A 25,656-nucleotide genomic window follows, 5' to 3' on the forward strand; every position below is an offset into this window, starting at 1 on the left:
GGCCCCTCCTCAACCCCAGCCTCATCCAGAGCATTTCCCATGAATCCATCTGCTTTCCACATAGGGGGTCCTTGTAAGGTTTTATTTTGGTTCAGTAACAAAAGAAGCAAGGCTTTGAAAGCCACTGAGGAGTGGGCTACACACCAGAGTGGCAGTGCGGTTTCCAGGGCTCATGCTGGGGCGGTGGGTGAAGGCTCTAGTTGCCCAGTCCCTGTCCCCAACCTAGCCCACATCAGGTCTCAGAGGAGCCCCAAGCTCAGGCTCACCCTTCCTCATTCACATGGGGCCCTGACGCGCTCACCTTTTGGGTCCAAGAAACCATGTTCCTGGAAGAGTCACCAGCCATGGTTAGGGCTCGGAGGCTCTGTAAGTCCCCAAGCAGGAAAGAAAGAAAAGGACAACAAGGGTATGTGTGTGCACAGACAGAGACACCTACCTGCATCCAGGTACAGTCACACACACCACATGGGTCACACAGGCATGCCGTACTTCACACACGCAAGTACACCTATATACACACAGCCCGCACGGATCTCCAGGCACACATGTTCACAGGTACGCACCCATATGCATCACACTTCCATATTCCTGCGTTAAGATGCACCTATAGTGTACACACCTTACACAAGCATCCGCACATGTCCCATATGCTTAAATGGATTCACATAAATACAGAAACATATATCTATGCAAAAAATACAAACATGTACAAACATGCATATTTACAAACACCCAATCACCATACACTTCCACGGATGAACAGGTACATAGACGCAACATACTTTCATTGTCAAATCTTGTATGAATACATGCTCACACAAACACGTGCATACCCATACAAACATGGGTATATATGTCTACCTAATAACAAGCAACACACATTGCAATAACATGTCTACCTAATATACATGTATACATGTATATTAGGTACATTAGTTATACATGTTAATAATATACCTAATTAGGTTAATAATATACCTAATAATAATAATTAGGTATATTAGGTATACATGTTATTAGGTATACATGTCTACCTAATAACAAACAACACATATTGCAATAACAAACAATACATAAGCACCCATATGTATACAACACCACCATATATCACAGCTGTGCACACATGATGTGCAAATTTACGTGCACACACCTGCACACACATGCACACACCCTTACCTACACACATACGAGCTCACCCATGCTGCACGCTTTGTGTACACATTGCCCTTTCTGGCTCTTTTGTTGCTGAGCGATCTTGCAAAGGTGCAGAGACACAAACACCTAGTTTCGCTTCACCTGAAAACCCCCAGCCCCTGGGTGCGTGGGAGGCGAACCAGACGCCCTCCCTGCGGGGGGCACAGTGGAAATTATGACCCGAGTTGACTTTTACAATAAGAGCAAAGGTGAGGGTTTTCCCCACCCTGTTACCTCACTGTGTCAGGGGTGACCAGGGCCACCATTGCTAATCTGCCTGCCTTGAGCGCTTTCAGGACACTCAAGTCCAACATGAGAATGACATTAGTTCACTCAGCGGTTAATGAGCCAAAGCCTGGACCCTGCTGTGTGCACCAGGCCCTTGGCTGAGGGCTAGGGCTGGAGAGATGAAGTGGACCTTTCCCAGCCTGTGGGGCCCGTAGCTGGGAAGGGAGGTGGTGGGTGGGATCTGTGGGAGGCTCTAGGTCAAGTTCTTAAAAAGGTATTCACTTGATGATCGACTTGTCAATTGATCAGTTTTTCAAGTGATCAATTTGCTGAATTGCTTATCCATTTACTATTAATTTTTCTTTCAACTCAAAAGTATACAGCAATTATATTGGATAAATTGGTATTGGTTTTCATTTTGTCTTCATAATAGTGTTTTAAGGAATGTTTAGATGGTCAAAAGCTAAGGGTTGGGGGAGGTTTCACTTAAGAAAGGCACTTACTATTTGTCACTGGAGAGGCCCTTTCTGAGCACATCCACAAGGAACAGGGCATGGGGAGCCCTGTAGCAAGACAGGCTTCCTGGGACCACCTGACCGTCAGGTGCTGCATGACCTGTAGCTGGGTTCTCCTCTGACTTGGCTGTGACCTTGGCCTGGTCCCTTCTCCTTTCGCCTAAGTCTCCTCACATACTAAGAGCTCATCTTTAGGGCCTTGCTGACATTTAGTCAGATCCTGGAACTTCCTGTGACCTCGGTCCCCCATTGTGGCTGAGTTCCGGGCCATGAGCACCAGAGAAGGAGCTGGCTCTGCTGGGGGTGGCCCAGCCCTCCCTGCTCAGAAGTCACAGCTGTTGTGCTGGTGCCTCTGTCTGAACTGTGACATTTTGGGTCCTGTCCCCAGCCCCACAGAGGGGCCTAGTCTGCTCTGTGGGAGGAGCATGGGGCTGCAGAGGGTGGGGCCCAAGTAATTTTCCTTTCTTGGTAACGCACTTGCTAACCTCATTTCCTTTTTTTTGAAGGGAAATGCCATTGACATCACACAACTGGATTTTCAGTGACGCCAGATGAGAACTCGTGATCCTCTTGCAATAAGAAGTATACACACAAGCTGGGCGTAAATCCATCCAGGGGTGCATTGGAAGCACCCTTGGTCGGAGGCTCCTGCCCTTTGCTTTAGAGATGGGGACCCTGAGGTCCTAGAGGGCTAGAGACATGACCTGGGCAGCTGGGTTAGGGCCAGAAGCCAGGCCCTCGCCTTCCAGCCCAGGGATCTAGATAAAGGGGCCTTCCATGCCCCCCTCACCCTATCTTAATAATGGCTCTTCCACCCACCAAGCTGCCCAAGCCCGAAACTGGCCAGGGCCTGACCCCTCCCTCCCTGCACCCTTTTCCTGCAGCAGCGCTCACACCTGTCTCCTGCTGCCTAGCCCAGGCCGCTCTCCAGCGCGGGCTTCCTCCCCTATCCAGGCCCGGCCCAGGGAATAGCGAGCATCTCCCCATCTGCATCCAGGCCTCTTCCTCGAACCCATCCTCTGTCCAGCTGCCTGGGTGACAAGGCTAAAACACAGGGCCCACAGTGTCACCCACCAGCTGAAACCCTTCCAGGGCTCCTTGGCTGGGCCTTCGGGACTCTGCATGATGTTCCCACCTTCCTCTCAGCCGCCACCCCAACCTGCCCCTTTGCCCCTCAGTGCAGATTACCTGCCGTCCTTGGACCATGCATCCTTTTTTGCATTTGCTCGTGCTGTGCTGTTTCCTCTGCTGGGACCCCTCCCTGTGCTCGCACTTTCCTGCTGTGTGCGCTCCTGAGGGGAGCCCAGCACTTCCGGTCCCCTTCCCCAGCCTCCTGCCCCCCAGCCTTGGAGGGAACTGATCTCTTTGGCCTGTGCCTCTAGGTCACCTTCTTCAGAGCAGCACAGACATTTTATTGTGGACAGTTTTAAGCATCCGACAAAAATAGAGAGAATAGTACAAAGAGTGCCACGTGTTCTTCACCCAGCTTCGGCCCTCCCCAAGGTAGACCACACTTGTTTCATTTATACCTCTAATCCTCCCCCGCTGGAGCAAATCCAAACATCAGTCAATTTTATCCATAAATATTGCCGCATGTATTTCCAAAAGATAACAGCATGACCAGAATACCATTATCCTACCTAAAATTTTTAATAATTTGTTATCATTGAATACCCAGTAGTGTTTAAATTTCCCATATTGTCTCGTAAAAGGTCTTTTAAAGTAGATTTGTTCTAAATCAGAACACAAACAAGGTCCATACATTGCATTTGATTGTTGAGTCTCTTAAATCTCTTTCAATCTACAGGTTTCTCCTCCCTCTCTTATTTTTTTAAGAACATACTTGTTGAATGAGCCAAGTTGTCCTGTATACTTTTCCTCGTTCTGGACTTCTCTGACTGTATCTCCCGCAGTGTTATTGAACACATTCTTCGAGGTCCTCTACCTTCCCTGTAAATCGGTAGTTTGATCTAAAGACCTGATTAGCTTCAGATTCAAAGTTTTGGCGAGAATGCTTCACAGAGGTGCGTGGTTCCCTCGGAAACACACCATGTTCATAACGGCCGGTTGTCTCTCTTTTTGTGCTTTTAGATGCCTTTGATGATCGTTGCCTACATTTATTATCCCATCAGAGATTTGAAAAACAGTGATATTTTAATTTTATCATTTCTTCTTCATTTATTAGCTGGCATACTTCTATAGAAAGAAACTTCTCTCATCAACTCTCTGGTTTCTCTGAGGTACTGTTTGTTTAGGAAAGTAGGATTAATGCGTGGCGATTGCCCCTTTATTTATCAGTTTCCAGAACAGTGTGTTGGTTCCCTAACATCCTCTAGAGGTTGATAAGCAAGCATTTTGTTGTTGTTGGTGGTGGTGGTGGTGGTTTTGTTTTTTTGTATCATTCTGTCATATTTTTAAATGCATTCGGTAGGTTTTAATCCACTGCAGTTATTAGCTTTGTTATCACTCAAATTGCCCCATCTCGGGTCCATGGGGACCTCTTTAATTAGCTTTTGAGTCCTTTTGGCCTGACCCTAGTAATGTTTAATAACTTCTCGACCTTCTGGTATAATAAGATATCCAAGTTTGTCTTGTACATTTTCTGCCCAGACTGGGAATCAGCTGTTTCTCCAGGAAGCACTGGTTCTTTTTAGTGAGAATGATATTTAGAGACCACAAATCTGAGTGTTAGGGGTGCTCAGTGCTGTTTGATTGGCCTTTGCTTCTAGACTTTTTCAGTGTGCAGAGCCTGGAAATATTTTTCTCTTAAGAAAATATGCATCAAGAGTTTGTATTGATTTAAAAAAAAACACAACCTTTAGTTATAGGGCTTTCACTTAAGTTCTTTGATTTTGTATTTATGTCTCTTTTGTCTAATGCTGAAGATTTTGCTTCCTAACAAGATCGACATGATTACCAATTCATTTCTTCTACTCTCTTTCTATTTATATATATACGTGATAAAAATTTCAGAATAATAATACCAATAGTATTACTAACAATGTGATTACTGAAAACACTTAACAATTTGTATTTCTTTTGTCCTTAGAATATATATCCTACTAGTCAATTTTCCAGGTTTCTAAATCGCTTGAAATAATTCAACTTTGCTTGGTGAAGCCACCAACACAATACATAGATTTATTTACTTCGTTTTGCATTTGATTTTGGAGGGGGGTTGCTTTGGCCTTTTTTTAAAATTTAATTTTGTTTTATTTTTATGTAAAGCTTTTACCTGGCTCTAACGTTGATCTACAAAATAAAGTATATTCAGAGAAGTCTGGCTGCTACCTCCATTCCCTTCACCATATTTTCTCCCTCCTCCAATAGATACCTTTTTGATTTTATTTTTTATCTTTTAACTGATTTTTTAATTAAAGAAAATATGCATGTATTTGTGCATTCCCTTTTCTTTCTTTGATAAATGATGATATACCATGTACCTTTTATTCCACTTTGCTTTTTCACTTAATGTTGTACCCTGGAGACCACGCCCTCAAGGCGTGTAGATCTTCCACCTCCTGTTTTCTAGCCGCAGTCATCCATTGTTTGATCAAGCAACCCCTACTGATGGGTATTTGAGTGGTTTCTAGCTTTTTACTATGACAAATGGTGCTGCCATGAATAGTTTATGAATACACCGTGGCGTATTTTTGCCAGTGTTATCTTTGGGATAGATTCTTAGAAGCAAGACTTCACAGTTACAGGGAAAACATGTTAAGTTGTTTTGCTACAAATTGCCAAGTTCCCCTCCATGTGGTGCTTGCACCATTTTGTTTTCCCACCAGACAATGTATGAGAGGACTTCTTTTCCCACAGTCTTAACAACGGAGTATGGTGTCAAACGTTTGGATTTTTGCCAATCTGATAGATGAGAAATGGTATGTTGGCTTCTTTTTAACTGGCATTTCTCAGATTGGGACCAAGGTTAAACATCTTTTCATGTTTAAATTCGGATTGACTTTTGGGTCCCTAGTGCCTAGCACCAGGCCTGGGGCAGAGGAGGCCCTTAGGAGAGATTTCTAGAATGAAGGAAGGAGGGAACTGAGGGACAAACCAGTGAGGAAATGGAGTTTTGAAAAGGGCAGTTTCAAGGTCATGTGTTCAATGATCAGCAGAGTTGGAACTAGAATTAATCTCCTTTTTTTCTGTGTCTAATTTTTTTCTGATGATAAAAATGAAATTCATGGTAGAAAGCTTGGAAAGCACAGGAAAGTTTAAACATAAGAAAAATTTTAATATTTCTACCCAAGTCCATCGTTTTTTAGCATTTTTGTATATTTCCTCCCAGATTTTATGCATTTTTTCCTGCTGTAATCACACTACATATATGGTTTTGTATTCTGTTCTTTTTCACTTAACACTTTTTCATGTTAATAACTCTTTGGAAACATCATTTTAATGGCTGTACAATATTTCACTATCTGAATATGCATTAACGTATCTACCCTTTCTGTTACTGCTACATTTCTAGATTGTTTCCAGACTTTTGCTATTATAAACAAATTCTACCACATTGGTCTTTGTTCACATTCTGGACTTTTCACCCTTAGGATTGATTCCTGGAAGCAGAGCTCCTGGAATCTCAGGACTGAGCTCCAAGTTTGGGGTTTTTCTTGGCCGTGTTCAGAGGGGACCATTTGTTAGGCTTTGCCCCCGTGACTTTGCAGAGCCGGGCCTGGCCTGCTTCTCAGCGTCTGTAATCTGCAGTGGATACACACTCGCACCCAGGTGGGATCAGAGGATGGGCAGAGCTGGGCATGCAGAGCCCATTCAGGATGAGGAATCGGAATCTCCTACCATTCGCCTCTGTGCACACTGCCTTCCCCGGGCTGTGGGTAGATAACCCAGAACCAACAAGAGGAAACTGCTCATGGGAAGGTCAAACCTGGTGGAGGGTGCAGGGCCCGAAGGGATGCCAAGCGGTGGCCTGTGCTTCAGAAGCACTTGGGGTGCCGTGGGGCAGACACGGGTCAGATCCTCCCACCCTGTGAAGGGCTCCAGGATAGACGCAGACATGGTGCCACTCACAGTTGGAGGCATCTGGGAAGGCTGCCTGAGGGAGGCAACAACTGAGTTTAGTAGCAGGGAGGTAGGTCTTAGCAGATGAGGTTGGGCAGTGGCCAGTCACAAGGGACCCTCTAAGTCAGCTGAGGGATCCTGAATCCTGTCCCATAGGATAGGCCATGAAACAGGGGACAATCCCTCTGGCAGCTGTCTGGGGGGTGGGGGGGACAGCAGGACTGCAGATGGGAACTGGACAAACTTAGAAAGAGGCTGCCACCCAGTCAAGAGACTGCAATGCCTGAATCAGAGCAGTGGCCTTGGAGATGGAAAAGGAGGATGAAGACAAGAAACACTGGGGACACAGTGGATACTCAAAACACAAAAAATTATGTCAATTTATGACCTTCCTGTAGTGGGTGGGGAAGAGTCCTGGACCAGGACCCAAGATATCTGGGTTCCAGGCCCAGCTCTGTGTGACTGGAACAGTCTCTTGCCTACATCTGGGTCTCAGCTTCCACTTTTGTACACCAAGGAGGCTGCACTAGGTTGTTTCCAAGGGTCCCTGTGTTTTGAAAACTCTGTGATCCTAAAGCTGCAAAGTAGCTGAGGTCCTTGGGGGAAAGAAGAGGGGGAACAGCCAGAGACTGAGCAGAGGGAGTAGCCGGGGCCGAGGGTTCAGGGTCTGGGCCCTCTGTCTTCCTGCCCCATCAATCTTGCAGCATTAATGCCAGTGGGGTGACCTGGACCCAGGCCAGAGGCCAGCTGCGAGGAGGGAGGAATTGTCTCTGGCTCGAGGAACAGAGAGGAAAGAATGCAGAGCTTCCAAAAAGCCACGAACAAGTTGTCAGCTCTGGCAAGGCGCCCAGGGGTTTCGCAACTGCCCTCCCATGAGTCAGTGTGGGGGAAGGGCGGGCTCCATTCCCCTGGGCGCATCAGACTGCGAGATGAGGGCCGTGAGGGTGCCTTTGGCTGCAGGTAGCAGCCCCTGCGTCCGGCGGGCTAAGTGAGATGAGGGGTGCATCGTCTCACTGCAAGCCCAGAGCAGCTCCTGGTGTCAAGAACGCAGCCTTTTCTCTTCTCGCCGGTCCTCGGCTGGCCCCTCTTACGGCCTCACGACTGCTGTCTCCCTCCTTGAGGTTGAAAGGTGCTGCCAGTGGCAATGGGGGCGCCTGCTCGCTTGTGAATGTCCCGCAGGAGACAGCAAGGACCTCTCTCCCAGCGGGGATGGTAAGTCCTTTACTTTGGTCTGAATGGGACAACTTGGGTCATGTTTCCAACCAATGACATTCTCTCCAGGAATGCCACGTGCTGATTGGCTTAGATTAATCGGGATCTAGTGCTAAACCTGCGAGCGGGGAGAACATCCAAACGGAACTGGGCTTCTATGAAGAAGGGAGAGAAGACTAGATGCTGGGCGGGCAGCCACCGCGTGCACACGGTGCTGAGCCTGCGACCCCCTCAGCCTACAGACGCCTGCACAGCCTGGGGTCGGCAGGACAGGCCTCACCTCCAGACCACCAGCGAGGACTCTGAGGAACAAAGAAGTGGAGTGAGTCACGTGACTCACATAGCAGGTAGGTGCAGAGCCTGAGATGAGAAAAACAAACACACAACAAACAACCAGAGCAGGCCTCAGGCTGCTGGCTCAAGCCCCTGACCCTAGTCCCTGAGGCCAGGGCCGCTGTCTCTGCACCGCCCGGCCCGCCAGCAGCTGTCTGTCTCCCAGGTCCTGCCTCTCCAGCCTGGGTGTGCGTGTCTCAATCATCACACAAGGCTTCCCAGGGGCTGCCAAAGCCTGGCTCAGTAGGATCCTAGGCTGGGGGTGTAGGTTCGAATCCTGACTTTGAGCTTCTGTGTCCTCTTCTGTGATGTGGGACTATGAACCTCACCTTTGGCCCCTCTTGGCATAATTGTTGGGGATCAAATGAAATAAGGAGACAGTGCTAACTGAGAAGTGCTATGGAACCATCTGGCTTCCATTCTCCTGGTAGAAAAGGGCTCACTTCACAGGCCTACTCTGCACTGAGCACTGGAACACCACAGGGAACAGGTAGCCAGAGGGACCGACACAACAGCCAGGCATGGATTCACTCAACTGCAAATGCATAGTTTAAATTTACCAGTTAACAGGTAGGAGTCCTACCCAGAAATGAGTGGTGAGCTGCCCAAGGTCACACAGAATGACAACCTGGCCCTTGGTGGCTGGCGGCCCTGTCCCTTTGCACCAGGGCCCAGGGTCGAGTGAGGACCATCGGCTGGCCTGGGGCGGGGAGGTGCAGCTGCAGCACAGTCCGTGCCTGCCAGCACGTCCCCCAGTTTCTCGGGGCCATTCTTCAGGGGTTCACTGAGGCGAGGCCACACTTCCCCTCGGGTGGCTTCCTGTTTTGGCCAAACAATGACTCTTGGAGGGACCTGGTGCCAGCTGGCTGCAGCTGTTGCCAAGGCCTTAACTTCTTGTATACAGAAAGGGGAGAGGTCCTGGCCCCTGGGCGTGAGCAGCTGCCTCCCTGGGCCAGGAACCCCACACTCAGATGTGGCCTTTGGGCCCCAGGAATTCAGTCATCCCTTCATGTACTGATCACACACACGCACCTTCTGTCTGCCAGCCTCTGCACGGGCACCCAGAACACGGAGACACACAAGACAAGAGTTCAGCAATTCTACAAATGTTTCTCTTGCACCCTCAGGGAGAGGACATTGTACCAGATTCGAATGAAACAGATATGATCAAGACTCACCCTCTAAGCTCACTACTGTCCATCTGCTGTGAAGGCTCATGTGTGTCACCAGTCACTTACATGTTCCTGTGAATTAGTGCAAGCAGCTCCGAGCTGCAGGGAAGTCTCAAAGCACATGGGGAAAGGATACTACAAGTGTGGGTAAAAATAGTAGAGATGAAATTTTGTATGATGACTTTTTCTTAATAGGTGAGGAAATCGAGATTCAGATGTGGAAAGAGACTAACCCAAGGTAAGGGATGGAGCCAGGACCTTAACCCAGGTCTTCAGACTCCGAACCTCCCACCCGGGGAGCTTCACAAGCAGCACAGCCCAAGTGTGAGAAAGCCCCTGGATCCGAGGTGCGGTGGCAGGGCCTGCCGGGGTGGGGGTGGGGCGGTGCTTGCTGCAGAGTAAAATATGCGAGGAGACCAGAGGATGGGAGGCAGTGCTGCGTGCCCATGTGGCAGGCACGTAGGCAGCTGTCATCACCCCACTCTACAGATGAGGAAATGGGGCTCCACACGGTGTTGTCCTTTCGCCCCCAGACCCGTGCTGCTCTGTGCCTGGGAGGCTGCCTCCTGCCCATGCCTCCCTTGCCGTTAGGTTTGGCCAGGGGGCACTGCGGCAGGCGGTCAGCGAGAGGCAGAGAGGGGTGGGAGCATCCCCTGCTCCTCCCTGCCTGGCCCTGGTCTGGCAGCTGCCACGTGCTGAGGTCACAGGTCGGGTGGCCCCAGCACCAGCCTGGCTCTCCCTGCAGGCCTAGGGGTGCTAAGAGCTCCCGCTGTTGCTGGTGTCTGGGCGCTGCCCCACCCCGGGTCGATGCCCACTCCTGCCCACAGCTGCATAGTCCTCTAAGTCAGTCCCTGAGTGACCCCCGTCTGCTGCTGGAGTCCTGCCGCTGCAGGCACCGCGGCCGGGACTCTGAGCCCCACCTTTCCTGGCCTCCCTGCCTGGCTCCCTGTCCTTAGTAGGCAGCCTCACCCCCACCCCATCCACAGCCGCCTGAGATAGGGCAGAGACTTGGCTAAAGCTGCTTCCCCTTGAGCCTCCGGAATTGTTTTGGGGCCTTGGGGCCGTTGCTGCTGTGGAGACAATGAGAGGGAGGTTTCCGAGGGCTGGCACTGCGTCCCTGCCAGGGCCCCCACCTCCTGGGACAGTCTGGGGTCTGCAAACCAGAGTGTCCTGCTGGGGGTCTGGCCCGGGCTTGTCTGCCTCCCGCCCCGAGGCTGGGGCTGAGGAAGGTGCTGGAGACCAGGGAGGAGGAGAGGCAGAGGCCCCTCCTGCTGGGCTGCAGGACCCATGGGGCCACCTGACACAAGCCTTCTGGCTCGGCAGCAGCAACAGGGCAGGAGGGAGGGGCACGACCGACCGAGGTCACAGGTGGAAGCCCCACCCTCCACCGGGCAGCCAGAGTGCCTTCAAGAAATGCGGATCTAAGCCTGTCTCTTTTGTGCTTACGTGGAGCCCAAACTGCATGATGAGCCCCAGGTCTCCCGCCCCAACTGCACCTCTAAAGCAAACCCTGTGTGCTCAATCCATCGGCCTTTGCTGCTTCTCCACGCACAGCTCCCTGCAGCGGGCGATTTCCAAACGGCCCCTCCGGCACCGCCACTCTCTTGGTTTGGGCTCCTCTAAAAGCCGAGTGTGAGATACACGGCTTTGCTGTCGGACTTCCTGAGTTCAAACCCACTTTTACTGCTGTGGGACCTCGAGCAGGTCACAGCGCCCTTGAGCTACAGTGTCCTCAGCTATAACATAGGAACGACAATATCTACCATGTAAGGTGTTTATGAGGATCAAATGTACACCCAGAAGGGAACGCATATGCCAGCCTGATGCTGGACGCAGTTAGCTGTGTCCCTCGCGATGCCGGCTGCCCCCCCCTCCAGGCCCCGCTGCCCTGGTTTCGCTTACGCCACCCAGCAGCCTGGCCCGCTGTGGGCAACGCGGGTGTGCCCTGTCCCCGCACACCAGCAGCCCCTCCCCCACTGCGCTGCACAGAGTGGAGACAGACTTTGTGGAAACACAAAGGGAAGAGCTGACATCGCATACCACACAGCAGAACTTGTGCTTCGAAATTCCCATGGGCTGCTTCTGTCTCCCCAAATCGCTCTCCTGACCCAGCTGCCTTTCTCACGCGGGCCAGCCGAGCTGCAGCCCAGCCCCCGCTTCAGTCCTCCACGCGTATCCCCGCCTTGCCTTCTGTGCTCTCCCCACCTGCTACGGTTGAGTTTGGTCCCTCCAAAATTTATCTGTTGAAGTCCCAACCCTCAGCACCTCTGAATGTGATCTTGCTTAGAAATAGGGTTGTTGCAGATGCTAATGAGTCAAGATGAGGCTATACCAAAGGAGGGCGGGCCCTAATCCAAATGACAGGGGTCCTTATGCAAAGGGAGAAACTGGGGCACAGAGACAGACGTGCACACAGGGAGAGCACCACGTGAGGACCGGAGTTCCGCTGTCACAAGCCAAGGAACTACCAGGAGCCAGGACAGAGGCTGCAGCGGGTCCCCCTCGCGCCCGCTGAGGGAGCATGGCCCACTGACACCTTGATCTTGGACTTCCATCCTCCAGAACCTCGAGGCAGTCAGTTTCTGTTGTGTGAGGCACCCAGTTTGTGGGCTTGTTACCACAGCCCTAGCAAACTAATACGTTACCTAAAGGGGCCAGGTTCGTTCTTCTGCTACAAATATCTTCTCCTGTCCTTGTCTTCTAACCCAGCCTTGGTTGCTGCGTTATGTGTCTGTATTTCTCTACTCTCTGGACTGTGAACTCCTTGGAGGCAGAGCCCGTGTCATTCTCCCTGTTGTATCTTCAGGGCCATGGGAGTCACTCAGGACAGGTTTGCTGGAGACTTCCTGAATGAGTTCACTTTGAGGCTCGCCCTGCAAGGGTGGGCCAGATCTGGACAGGCAACTCCGCCAAGCGAAGGCATTCCAGGTTCCAGACGTGAGCAAAGGTGCAGAATGTGGCAGGGAAGAGCAGGCTGGGAAAGGTTAAGTGGCTTGCAGTCGGCTGGGGTGTAGACACTGGTAGTGGGGAGAGGTAGGGAGGGCCCAGACGGTGGGGAAATGTGATGCCAGGGTACAGGGATTTGAGAATGCGTTGAGTTGGGTAGGCAGTGGGCTGTGGGGAGACACGGAAAGGACAATAGCAGGGCTCTGGGAAGAAGGTTGCTCGGCTGCAGAATAGACCAAACATGGGGACACTGGGGAGGTCTCTGCTGGGGCCACAGTTCCGGTGAGAGATGACGAAGGCTTGAGTCCCGTTGGGTTTGAGGATGGAGACAAGATAAGAGACATTTAAGAAGAAATGCCAGCCTGATGACTGACGTGGAGGTATTTTCCCCTTTGAGGTTCCTGCCTCCAAGCTCCTCCTCCTTCTAAAGATGCCACGCTGAGAATTTTCATCCTGTCTGCAGTGACATATAGATCACCCCACCCCCCTTCCCTCTCTGACAGCTGACAGTTTTGGTGAGAGAGCAAAGGAACCAGCTGCCCCACCCCAGCCTGCTGAGGTTTCTGGTTCACAATTTGCAATGTCAATTCATGGAAGCAGGTGATTTTTCACCTTTTTAAATATTAATTTTTCATTCTCACTCATGGATAATATGAGTTAACTGTATAAAAAAATCTGAAAATACAGTGGCATTGGATCTTCAGGGGAAAATTGCGTATAGTAAAAAGTGGCCCTTGATAATCCCTTATGTAGAATGACCTGGAATATTAGAAATTCAAAAGACAAAGATTACATTGTTTAATTTTCTTTACGTTTTGACTGTGACCTCCTTTTCCCTGGAACATCGAAGGTCAACATCTATTTGGAAGTGGGGCGAGATGACAGGGTTTGGAGGTGGGGCATGGCTGAATCAAATGCTTGTTGGGTGTGAGTCCACTATCCGGATAAATCAAAGGAGAAAATATAAATCACCTGAAATCTTTCTCCCACTCTTATTTTTTGGTGAATATCATCAATCCAGTCTTTTTAATTTATTTTTTCTAATGCATGTTAAAAGCTAGACTCAGTGGGCAGACTCATGTAATAGCTTTATTTTTCTGAGAACAGTATCTTTCTCTCTGGCTTTCCTCTCCTTCCTCCCTAATGATGTTATCTTGAGCAGATCTTACTGCTTGGTGTGTGTGTGTGTGTGTGTGTGTGTGTGTGTGTGTGTGTGTGTATGTGTTGGGGAGAGTATGTCAGATATCAATGAAGAGTCTTATTTTCAATTGTTTAAAACAAGAGTCTGCCAAATAAAGTGTCCTTGGGAGCCCCAGTTTATAGCCAGTCCGTCAGAAGCACAGCTCATTATCTAGGCCTTGGGACTGATGTCTGAAGTGGGGGCAGTCTTGTGGGACTGAGTCCTCAACCTGTGGGATATGTCACTGTCTCCAGGCAGGTACTGTCAAAATAGAACTGAATCATCGGATTCCCAGCTGGTGCCCGATGGAAAAAGAATTTATTGTTGGCACAAAGCCAAGCTTTTGATGGTTTTCTGTGGGCCTCCCTCCCTGGGGTGGGAAGGGCCCTTATCCTGCACCAAGGCTTGGTGATAGGCAGTGGACTCTGGTCCTTGGGGTTTAGGCTGAGCAGTGCTGTCTTGGCATCCTGTGCCTTCTGCTCTGAGGCTACTGCCGTGCCCATGGCTGCTGTAGAGACAGGAGCAGTGCTGGGCACTGATGGGTCACAGTGTTTACATCATGATTGTCCAGCAAACTGTCATCAGGTGCCCAAGTTTTACAGCTCAACAGCATGATTTTGTCATATTCTAACATGCAAATGAGTTGCCTACACATTACGTACCCTTTAGGTTTTAGCAGTAATTTGCTTTTGTACCTAAATGCAGGCACGTGCCACCTGACATCCACAGTCAGCTTCTGCTGGGTCAGAAGCTGTAACACGTTTGATATTGTCATTGTCATTTGTTCACTACAGCGCTTCCAGGAAAAACAATTCCACGTAATCTATGCTTTAATTTTTTTAAAGAGTGCTTTTAACCCTCAAAAAGAAAAATCAGCTTGTTTTGCATATAAGAACTGTTTTTTTAATACTAATAAATCAAGCACTACCCATGGGAAAAACAAAAAGAATGTGTTGTTGGTGGGAAAAGATCCCCACATACTTTGGTAACCAGAGGTGAAGAATTCCGTCGTAAGCGGGAGGGCAGGAAAAACACTTTGGTTTTTCTTATCTCTTATGGAGTGGGATTCCCACCAAAACAGCTGAAGCCAACAGATGAAACATTAGACAAACCCAAATTAAAAAACAATCTCCAAAATAATTGGCCCAGACTCATCAAAAGCATCAATGTCATAAAAGACTGAAGAATTATTTTAGACTAAAGGAGATTAAAGAGACATGGCAACCAAATGAAATACATGATCCTAGATCAGACCTTGGATATGAGGGGAACATTGCTATAAAAGATGCTATTAGGGGCACTTAGTGAAATGTGGATCTGGCCTCAGGATTGGATAATAGCATTATGTCAATGTCAAATTTCATGAATTTGATAAGTAGCGTGGTCATGTAAGACCACATATCTTTTTTCTTAGGAAATACATGTTAAAATATTTGAGGTAATGATGTATGCAACTTACTCTCAGATGGTTAAGGAAAACCAGGTGTACATATATAGAGAGAGCTAGAAAGTGACAAAGCAAAATTGACAATTGCTAACAGTTGGGAAGGTGGGTGAAGGGTATATGGGAGCTCTTTGTACCATCCTTGCGATTCTTCTGCAAGCTTGAAATTATTTCAAAACTAAAAGTTAAAAAAAATCCAGGCCAATCCAAATCAGAACTTCAGTCTCTAGGATAAAATATTTGCAAAAGACATGTCTAATAAAGGATTGTTATCCAAAATATATAAAGAACTCTTAAAACTCAACAATAAGAAAATAAACAATCCAATTGAAAAATAGGTAAAAGACCTGAATAGATATCTCACCAAAGAAGATATATAGATGACAAATAAGCATCTAAAAAGATGCTAAGCATCATACATTATTAGGAAGTTGCAAATTAAAAGCATAATGAGATACCACTACACACTTAGTGGTAGAATAGCAAAAATCCAAAACACTGACGATATCAAAATGCTGACAAGGATGTGGAGAAACAGGAATTCTCATTCATTGCTGGTAGGATTGCAAAATGGTATAGCCACTTTGGAAGACGATTTGGCATTTTTTTAAGAACACTAATCATAGTCTTACCATTTGATCCATCAGTCTCACTCCTTGGTGTTTACCCAGTGAGTTGCAAACTTATGTTCACACAAAAACCTACACATGGATGTTCACAGAAGCTTCATTCATAATTACCAAAACTTGGAAGCAACCAAGATGTCCTTCAGTAGGTGAATGGATAAATAAACTGTGGTACATCCAGACAAGGGAATATCATTCAGCACTACAAAGAAATGAGCTATCAAGCCATGAAAAGACACGGAGGAAGCTTGCATGCCTCTTACTAAGTGAGACAAGCCAACATGAAAAGGCTGCATGCTGAATGACTCCAACTTCCTGACATTCTGGGAAAGGCAAAACTATGGCAACAGTAAAAAGGTCAGTCATTGTCTGAGGTTAAAGGAGAGTGGAATGCTTAGGCAGACCACAGAGACTTTTTAAGGCAGTGAAAATATTCCTTATGATGCTGTAATGTGGATACCTGTCATTCCCCACATGTCAAACCCCGCAGAATGTACAATACTAAGAGTGATCCCTAATGTAACCTGTAGACTCTGGCTGAGAATGATGTGTCAACGTAGGTTCATTGATTGTAATAAATGGACCAGTCCCGTGGGGGATATTGATGGTGGGGGAGGTCGTGCCTGTGTGGAGGCAGGGAGTACTTGGACATGGGAGTACACGGACATTCTGTACTTTCTCCTCAATTTTGCTGTGAACCTAAAACTTCTCTGAAAAATAAAGTCTATTTAAAAACAAAACAAAACTTTAGTCTCTTACTGCACTCCCATTAAATGACAATAGTAACTATTGATGAGGATGTTGAGCAACTGGAACTCTTATAATATGTTGCCGATGGGAATTAAATAATGAACGATAGCTTTGGAAAATAGTTTGTGTCTTTGAAAGTGAAACATACACCTGCCATCTGACCTAACACTCCCACTCCTAGGTATCTGCCCAAGAGAAGCAAAAACTCGAGTTCACACAAAATCCCGTATGTGAATGTCTATAGCAGCTTTATAATGGGCAAAACCCAGAAACAACCCAAATGTTCTTCAGTAGGTGAGTGGTCAGACAAACGGTGGTCCATCCATTCAGTGGAATGCTACTCGGTGAGAGTAAGGAACCTCTGACACTTTCACAAACATGGATGGATCTCAAGGGCATCGTACTATGTGAAAGAGCCCAGGCTCAAAAGGCTACGCACTGTGCAATTTCATCTACGTGACATTCTGGAAAAGGCAAAACTATAGGAGAAAGCAGGTCAGTGACTGATGGGGCTGAGGACGGAGAAAGGAGTTGACCACAAAGGGCGCAGGGGAACGTTTTAGGGTGATGGAAAGGTTTTACATCCTGGCTGTGGTGGTAGTTACACAACTGCATGTGTTTGTGAAAAGCCATAGAACTGAACCTTATTAAGGGTGAATTTTACCGTTTGTAAAATATACCTCTACCTAGACCAACGAAGAAACTTGAGTTTCTTATTCAACGCAGAGCTTCTCTCTGCTCCTATAGCTCTTGGCCAGACCTGGCTCAGAAACCTGCAGAGAGGAAAGGGAGCCTTGTTTGTCTCTCTGTCTTTTTCTGTTCTGCTTCTTTGAATTGGGCTCAAGGTTGAGTGGGGCTGGGGGGAGACAAAGGCAAGTGCAAGGTCTCCTCTGAATGGAATCATGGTAAACTGGTGTTAGACTCCCCTGGGTGGCAGATGCCCACACTACGACCTTTACTCTAAAGAGACAAACATAAAGATGGGTCTCCTCCAGCTGGTTCCTGGGCGTGGGTGACATACCCAAACCCTAGCTGACCACCTGTGCTGTCCCCTTCACTCTTGCTGAAGGGGAGGTCCTTCTGTAGGGGTCCCCTTGCCCTGGAGGGTGGACTTCTTGAGCTTTCATGCTGGCTCATGCCCGGCTACCTTGCACTGCGTCCAGTTGGTCCCACAGGAAACGTTCCTCTCTTTTGCTGTCAAGCTCTGCAAGCATGGGCAGCTCCCATTGCAGCCCCTACCCTTCGTGTGACCACCAGGGTGAGCTCCTACTGGCCTCTCACCTTTAGACTTTTCCAGGGGAGAGGTGAGTCAAGCTCTGTGTCCTAGGAAGCCCCAGTTGCTTGGCTTGAGCCATGTGGGGTGAAGTGCAGCGCTGAGATGACTGTCCCCAAGGAAGGCCTCAGGGCCCCTCCTCTCCTGGGTCACTGCCTGCTCTGGAAGCAGGTGATGGGAGAGGACATCACAACCTGCCTGAGTCCTGCTGGGCTGTGTCAGGTGCTGCCCTGGGGGCTCTGGGGTGCAGCAGCCATTCTGAGACACGAAAAGCCCCATTTAACCTCCCATTGCCCATAAATAATATGTTATTTTTAACAAAACTGGGATTTTACTGCACATAACATTTCATAATCTGCTTTTTTCACTTCATACTCCGTTTTGAGCATCTTTCCATGTTAGTAAATAGACCTCTACATTCACATCATTTAAAATGATGGATTAGTATTCGCTTGTATGGATACACTACAACTTATTATACCAATCCCCAGTGGTTGGCTGCTTTAGGTTGTTTCTAATTTTAGGTGATTATTAATAATGCTATGTTTGGGGTGAATTTATGTGAAGCTAATGAAGGGCCCCTCATTTACACAGGGCCTTTCCAAATGCCTGGAAGGGACCCAGCAATTTTATTTAATATATTCATAATTTTGTATTCTTTGTGTTAAAGGGGCCCTCAAATTGTATAAACTTCTGACTCCACGAAAACTGGTTGTGTCTTTGGCTATGATAAATACCTTCACACTCAATTTTTTCTTTGGCTGCATCTTTATTTCCTTAGGATAAGCTCCTAGAAACAGAATTACTGGCCTAAAGCAGCACATTTTAAAGATTCTTGGAACATATTGCCAAAGAGTCCTCCAAAAAAGGTGATCTAATGTACACCCTGCCCTGAATGAGAACACCCAAGACTGGGGTGGTTTCTATGGGATGATGTTTCTTTGTTACTGTGGCTCAGTTGTAGCTGTCATTAGCACCTTCTCCCAAGAGCAGAGGTTTTGATCTGAGATGCATGGGACCCGTGCATAGAATTCCTGGAATCTGTGAACCTGGTTGAGAAAACAATTACATCCTTATTTTTATCTTTAGCCTTTCAGTGAAACATAACCATTCTTTCCATCTACAGTGTAGGCCACAAATCCCTGTAGTATTAGCAGTACCTGTGACTTTAGCAGCCCTGTACCCAACAGAAATCCCAGATGTTTTCATACCTTGCTATAACTGAGTGTTGCGGATCTCTCAAAATATCAGTGCTTCAAAATTACAGTAGTTGCTAGACCTGCTGCTAGATCTTGTTATCTAATGTGCTAATAAACAATATGTATTACTAAATAATAATTTATTTTTAAATATTTTGATAATTTGCATATAATATGCAAATTTCCTTTGTAAGTATGTGTATTTTTTTTTTTTTTTTTTGGAGACAGAGTCTCACTTTGTTGCCCAGGCTAGAGTGAGTGCCGTGGCATCAGCCTGGCTCACAGCAACCTCAATCTCCTGGGCTCAGCGATCCTACTGCCTCAGCCTCCTGAGTAGCTGGGACTACAGGCATGCGCCACCATGCCCGGCTAATTTTTTGTATATATATATTTTTTAGTTGGTCAATTAATTTCTTTCTATTTTTGGTAGAGACGGAGTCTCGCTCAGGCTGGTTTCGAACTCCTGACCTTGAGCGATCCGCCCGCCTCGGCCTCCCAAAGTGCTAGGATTACAGGCGTGAGCCACCGCGCCCGGCCTATTTTTTTATTTTATGAATTAAAATAAAACTTTAATCTGAAAAGCTGTCCATGGGCTCCCTGAGACTGCCAAGGGGTCCACGGCAGGGTCCACGGCGCAAGAGAGTTCAGAACCATTATTGTATAGGTCAACTCACATGTCTTTAAAACTTGTGCATGATACTGAAGGAAAGGAATCAAATTTACATGAACCCCTGCCTGGAGCCAGGCCCCGAGTCAGATGCTGGGGGCACAGAAGGAACAGGATGACTCCCTGCTTCTGAGGAGCTCACAGTCTACATGGGAAATGCAATTTCATGGCTCCTGCTACTCATTGTCCTATAGGCTGAGAACCCAGTTTCTCATATTTTCCAGGATTTTAAGAAAAATCAGAAATCCAGATTTTTCTATGTTCCCATACAAACAACTCTTCCAATTTTTAAATGTTGGCAACGAACCAAAATTTTTATAAACCACTGTGTGGGCCAAATAAAGCATGTCTGAAGGCTAAATCTGGCCCGTGATCCACCAGTTTTGAACCTTTGCTCTAGAAGGAGAAAAGAATTCCAGTTAGGGTGGAACAAATTCATTCTGTGGAAGAAAGTAGCGGTGATTTTCAGCTCTCCTCGACCCCGGCTTCCACTCTGTTCCTGTAAACCAGAGAAACAGGGAACTGGTTTTGAAAAGAAAGGAGATGGGAAAAGGAGTTCTGTGGTAGGCAGTGGGAGTCCCTGCAATGCGGGTGCAGGCCAGGTGAAGAGAGCCATGGCTGTAGTCAGATGCCACTGTGGTGAGAGTGTCAAGGGAACTATGGGAAAATAAGGCAGTTAAATTATTGTATATCTAGAAAGACTAAGAAACTCTAGCCCACACAAACAAAAATAAATGCAAAACAAAAGAAAAAATCTACTTAAATTATTAAGAAAAAATGGTGTTGTTAGATACAACTTAAATATACAAAAACCAATTGCTTTTCTTGTAAACACATAGAAATGGAAATAGAAAAAATATGCCATTTACAATACTGACAAAAGCTACAAAATACTCAGGAATAAATTTAACAAGAAGGACATAGGGCCCATATGAAGAAAACTATACAACCTTGTACTCATAGAAAGAACACAGATCTAAACAAATAGAAAGATGTACCATGATCTTGGATGGGAAGACAATATCATAGAAATGTCACACCTCCCCAAATCCATTCCATTACAAACACAGGGCAATGATCTTGATTTTTTTTTTTTTAAGAGACAGAGTCTCATTGTGTTTCCCAGGCTGGAGTGCAGTGGTATGATCATAACTCACTATAACCTTGAATTTCTGGGCTCAAGCAATACTCCTGCCTTAGCCTCCTGAATAGTTGGAACTACAGGTGCAGTCCACCACACTCAGCTGTTTGGGTTTTTGTGTGACAGTGTCGCTTGCCAATAAAACCTGTATTTCTGTCAGGGAAACACAGGAAAAGATATTCTCATACATTGTGGAAATATGAACCATCACTGTATTTTTGAAAAGTAAACTCTATTAAAATTATGCATATTTATATATATAATCTATATTAAAACATATAGAATGTTTATCCACTGATCTAAAATCTCACCTCTAGATATTTATTCCACAGAAACACAACTCCTGGGGAATACAAGCATATGAACAGGAATTTGATTGCAGCATGTTTATAGTTGAAGAAAAGCTAAAGCTAATGCTCATCAGTAGGTGAATGGCCAGATAAATTATGGAATCTTCACACTCTGGAATATTACGTACTGTCAAAAATGAATCAGAGCCATATCCATTTATTTGGTGGGATTTTCTTGAAGTATTGTTGAATTTAAAAAGCAATATGCAGGACAGTGTATAGAATATGATCCCATTTTTATAAAACAATGATCAAAGATCTCTAATGCATGCATAAGTATATTGGCATACGATTTAAATGTGTCTGTCAATGATTACATGATTGTGGAGAAAACGTACGGAAGGTTGGGTACAAGAATGTGAAATATGGGCTACTTGGAGTGGGGCGGGGGCGGTGCAAGCTGATGAGGGTGGAGGGGAAAGAAAGGAGGGATACAAGCCCATCCTCTGCAACTCCCCTCCCCCCAAAATGAAAGAGCAGGGGCCTTTGGAATTGGACTCTTACACCCTGCAGCCTATCTAGCCCTCTGGCCCGCAATACTTGACTCCTGGGACCACCGCCCCTTGGCAGTCCCTCCCACTGCACTATGTGTGGCCTTCCATGTTTTTCTCCATGATTCTAGAATGGGGCAGTAAGACACTGAGGGGCAGTGGGTTACCCGTGGGGGCCACTTTCAGTGCATGAAAAAGGACCTCAGGGCTCAGAGTTCAGTCCCCACTCTCCACAGGCATCTTGGAAAATTCATGCGTGTGAGGGAAAAGGCTAAACAGAATATTAATTTGCTTCTTCTCTCAACTTCAGTCCTCCTTCAGGCTTAGCTTACAGATTATGTCCTCAGAGAGGACTCCTCTGAGTCCTGCCTCCACCTCCGTCATGTCTCCCTTTTATTATTACTCCTTTCATAGTGCTCATCACAGCTTGCCATTGTTTTTAATTTTTCCTGTCTGTGTTTAATGTGTATTGCCCCAATAAGCTGTAAGTGCCACAAGGGGAGGGACCTTGCGTGTGTAGCGCCCTGTGTGGAACGCAGCGGGGCTCACTGGTTGCTTTCAATCATTCACTCACTCACGTAGTCTCTTTTTCATTGACTCACTCTTTGATTCATTTCTTTATTCACTTATTCCCTTATTCATTCCAAAAACATGTGCTATTGGCCAATGACTTGTCCCGATCTGAATCTTCTGCTTTCTAGGGTGGCTTTTTGGGAGGAGGTGGGAGCAGGGACATGACGGCAGAATTCTGGGAATGCACCACAACTAGGGAGAGCCTGGCTGGGTGAGTTGGAAGCTCTCCAGGGAAGGAGGAAAGGTTCCAGAAGGGTAGAAGTTCTGAGCGGAAGGAGCTGAAGGATCAGACAGGACAAAGTTGGACGAGATGGGGCGCAGGCTGGGCACAGGCAGACTCCTCTTACTCCCCACTTGCGCCGGGTCTTCCCGAAGCCAGGCTTTCGCTCCTGCCATTTGTTCTGCCTGCAAGAGCCTCTCCCCATCTCCACATGTGGAAATCCTACCCTTCCTTGCAGGGCTAGCCCAGATGTCCTAGAAGTCTCCCCTCGCTCCTCCAGCTGGAAGGGCTGCTCCCTGCTGCAAACAAACTCCCTGAGCACAAAATCTGGACCTCCCCCGTGGCACTGACCACTTCCTGGCCTGTGTGTAGTGTGACCCTCTCTCCGTTGGATTGTTCCCATGTATCCTGCACAGAGCAGATGCTAATGAATGAGCAGTGCTGTGAGCTGGGGCAGGGGCAGTAGTTGTGACCCCATTTTACAGATGGGGAAATGGAGGCACAGATCAGGGGCATGACTTGCCTTTGCTTCCACAGCCAACGAGTAGCAGAGCCTGGACTCAGGCCTGCGTTTCTGGTCCCAGAGGCCAGGCTCTTTCCAGAGCAGCTGGGTGGGAGGTGGGGTAGGGTGGGGTGGGGTGGGGTGGGTTGGGGTGGGAGCTGGGTCCTGAGAACCAGCAGGCCAGAGAGCTTTGGAGCTCGCATGGCCAAGTTCAGGAAAGCACAGCTGGGGAGGAGCCAAAGTATTTATTATGCTTGGTCTCCAGCTCCAAACAGAGCTGATGGATGGAGCCGCTGCGGTTCCTATAAACAGCTTGAGCCTCCTGCCCTCCACCTTCCCAGTTCTCAGCCACCACAGCCCCAACTGTTTCCAGTGAGATAGGGGGTGGGGGTGGGGGGGGCAAGGGAGGGGAAGGAGGAGACAAGCATGGGAGCAGGAGGGGCACGGGGAGGGACGAAGCTAAGGCAGCTAAGGAGGAAGCTGAAGGGGAACAGAGGGTGGTCAGAGAGGACTCTTCCTGCGCCTCCCCACTGGCCTCTGCGGCCTTACTGCCCGCACCCTGCACCCCCTCTGTGTCCCCTCTGTGTCCCTTGGGTGTATGTGAGAAGCCTAGTCACCCCGTTCTCTGTGTGAGGGCCTGTTGCAATCCCACAAGTTTGTAAGTCCTGGAGGGCAGGGGCCGTGCACTCAGGAAGCCTCTTCTGAACTCACAGGCCCTAGGGACACAGCAAGGACTCAGGGCAGGACCTCCCCCAGGAGCTCTTGGCCTGGCAGGGGGTCAGGTAGCCACCAATGCCACTGCTGAGGGTAGCCGGGCAGCTGGAGGAGCTGTGGGAGGAGGTGGTGCGGGCAGGCGCTGGGTGAGAGGCAGGACAGCCTGGCGCTGGGCGGGGACAGGAGTGGCCATGCGGCCTAATGGTTGAGACGGCTGGCTCCGGAGGGGCACAGACCTGGGTTAAGTCTCAGTTTCTCTGAAGTGAACAATAGAAATGCCTTCGAAGATGGTTAGCGCTAAACACAACAATGCACATCCACTGGCAGCACAGCCTACCCAGCAGTGCCCGGCCATTGCCAGCTCAAGCACGCTGTGGGTGGCGGCGGGGAGAGGGGGCTGGAGGGTGGCAGGGCCCCGGCCTGTCGGGGGCAGGTGAGTGGCCCAAAGGACAAGGGCGCAGGACGGCAGGTCCCAGGTCCTGACCAGCACAGGGGCCCTGGGCAGGTGAGGAGCTGGTGGGTCCCGGCTGTGCTGGTGGAGCGAGCACACCAGCTCCCGGAGCTGGCACCTCGGGTGGGTCCACTGTGACAGGGAGCGGCCAGGTCCTCCCTGTCTCTAGAACTTGCTGACAGCTCGGGAAGCCGGATGCTCTGATGACCTAGTTGGCAGCTGCGTCCATGTTTGGCTGAAAACAGGAATTTCTGCCTCACTGGGGGTCTTGGCCAGGTAAGCAAACTCCCCTGTTTGCCAGGAAAAGGGGTCAGGAGCCTGGTGGGCTCCCTGCTGGGTGGGAGGCCCGAGCGGCTGCTGCCTTCCTCTTAGTCCTTGAGCACCACACGCCTCCCCACCCCAGCACACCCCATCAAACAGGCATTTGAAACTTCCCAGTGGAGAGCGGGAGACAGAGCAGGAATGGGGAGGTGAGAGGGCACAGGCCAGAGGAGAGGCTGGGCCGGCGCAATCTCCAGGAGGCAGAGCTGCCACACAGCCAGGCCAGGCCGCTGGCCTGAGGGGAAGGTCCAGGGCGCCTGGGGCCAGGGAGCTTGGGGGAGAAGCAGCTGAGCAGAGAGGGCTGGCACCTGCGGGTCTGGCTGTCTGGCTGCTGAGAAGAGGAGTGGGCCGCCAGGGGACAAGGCCTGGGGCTGCAACAAAACAAAACAAAACAAAAATGGCTCCTATCCCCTCCTCGCAGCCTCGCACCCCACACTGACCCCCAGTCCCATCCAGGAACCAGGACTGGTTGCTTTCATCTGCAGCCCAGCAGATCGCTAACTCAATTCTCCAACCCTCAGGGACCTTTCGCCCTTAGCGGGGGAGGCCTCTGGGTACCAGGGCTGGCCGCTCAGGAGGGTGGGGCTGGAGACAGGGACGCAGGCACTGTCATCAGAGCCGTGGGGTGGCTACAGCTATGAGGGCCGTGGCGTTCCCCAGAGAAGAGGGCCTGGGATGGAGTTCTGGTGATCACCATCAGAGACGGCCCAAGGAAGGCAAGCACAGAGCCCCGAAACAGGAGTGGATGGAGAGGCAGGAGACAGCTTTATGTGTGAGGTCACAGCCGCAGGGAAAGCATCCTGGGGGTGGTGCAGCGGGATGGTGGGGGAGTGGCCGCTGCGGGGCTCAGACAGAGGAGGTCTGTAAAGTGCGCTGAGTCTGGCAAAGAACACCAGGGAGCCCTGAGCAAGGGCAGCGTGGGCAGGGAGGGGCTGAGGCAGCCAGGCTGGGTTGAGAGTGGGGGGCGGCGAGGGAAACCACTTTTCCAGAAAGCTGCCTGTGAAGAGGGGGAGAAGGGTGACGTGGTTTAAGGGTCTTTCTGCTGTTTTTAAGATGGGCAAGACTTGTGTCCAACTGAAGTCTGAGAGGGAAAGGAGACAGGAGAGGAGTGAGAGAGGAAGGGGCTGGGGAC

The 25,656-nt window shown here is 48.8% G+C and overlaps 1 protein-coding gene across 1 annotated transcript in view; it reads left to right on the top strand.

Annotated features, from left to right (window-relative positions):
- TSKU (tsukushi, small leucine rich proteoglycan) overlaps positions 1-25,656 on the top strand; it is a 215,662-nt gene that overhangs the window by 55,311 nt on the left and 134,695 nt on the right. The gene's annotated exons all lie outside the window — the stretch shown is intronic.

This window comes from Microcebus murinus, chromosome 4, assembly GCF_040939455.1.
Source record: "Microcebus murinus isolate Inina chromosome 4, M.murinus_Inina_mat1.0, whole genome shotgun sequence".
NCBI lineage: Eukaryota > Metazoa > Chordata > Mammalia > Primates > Cheirogaleidae > Microcebus > Microcebus murinus.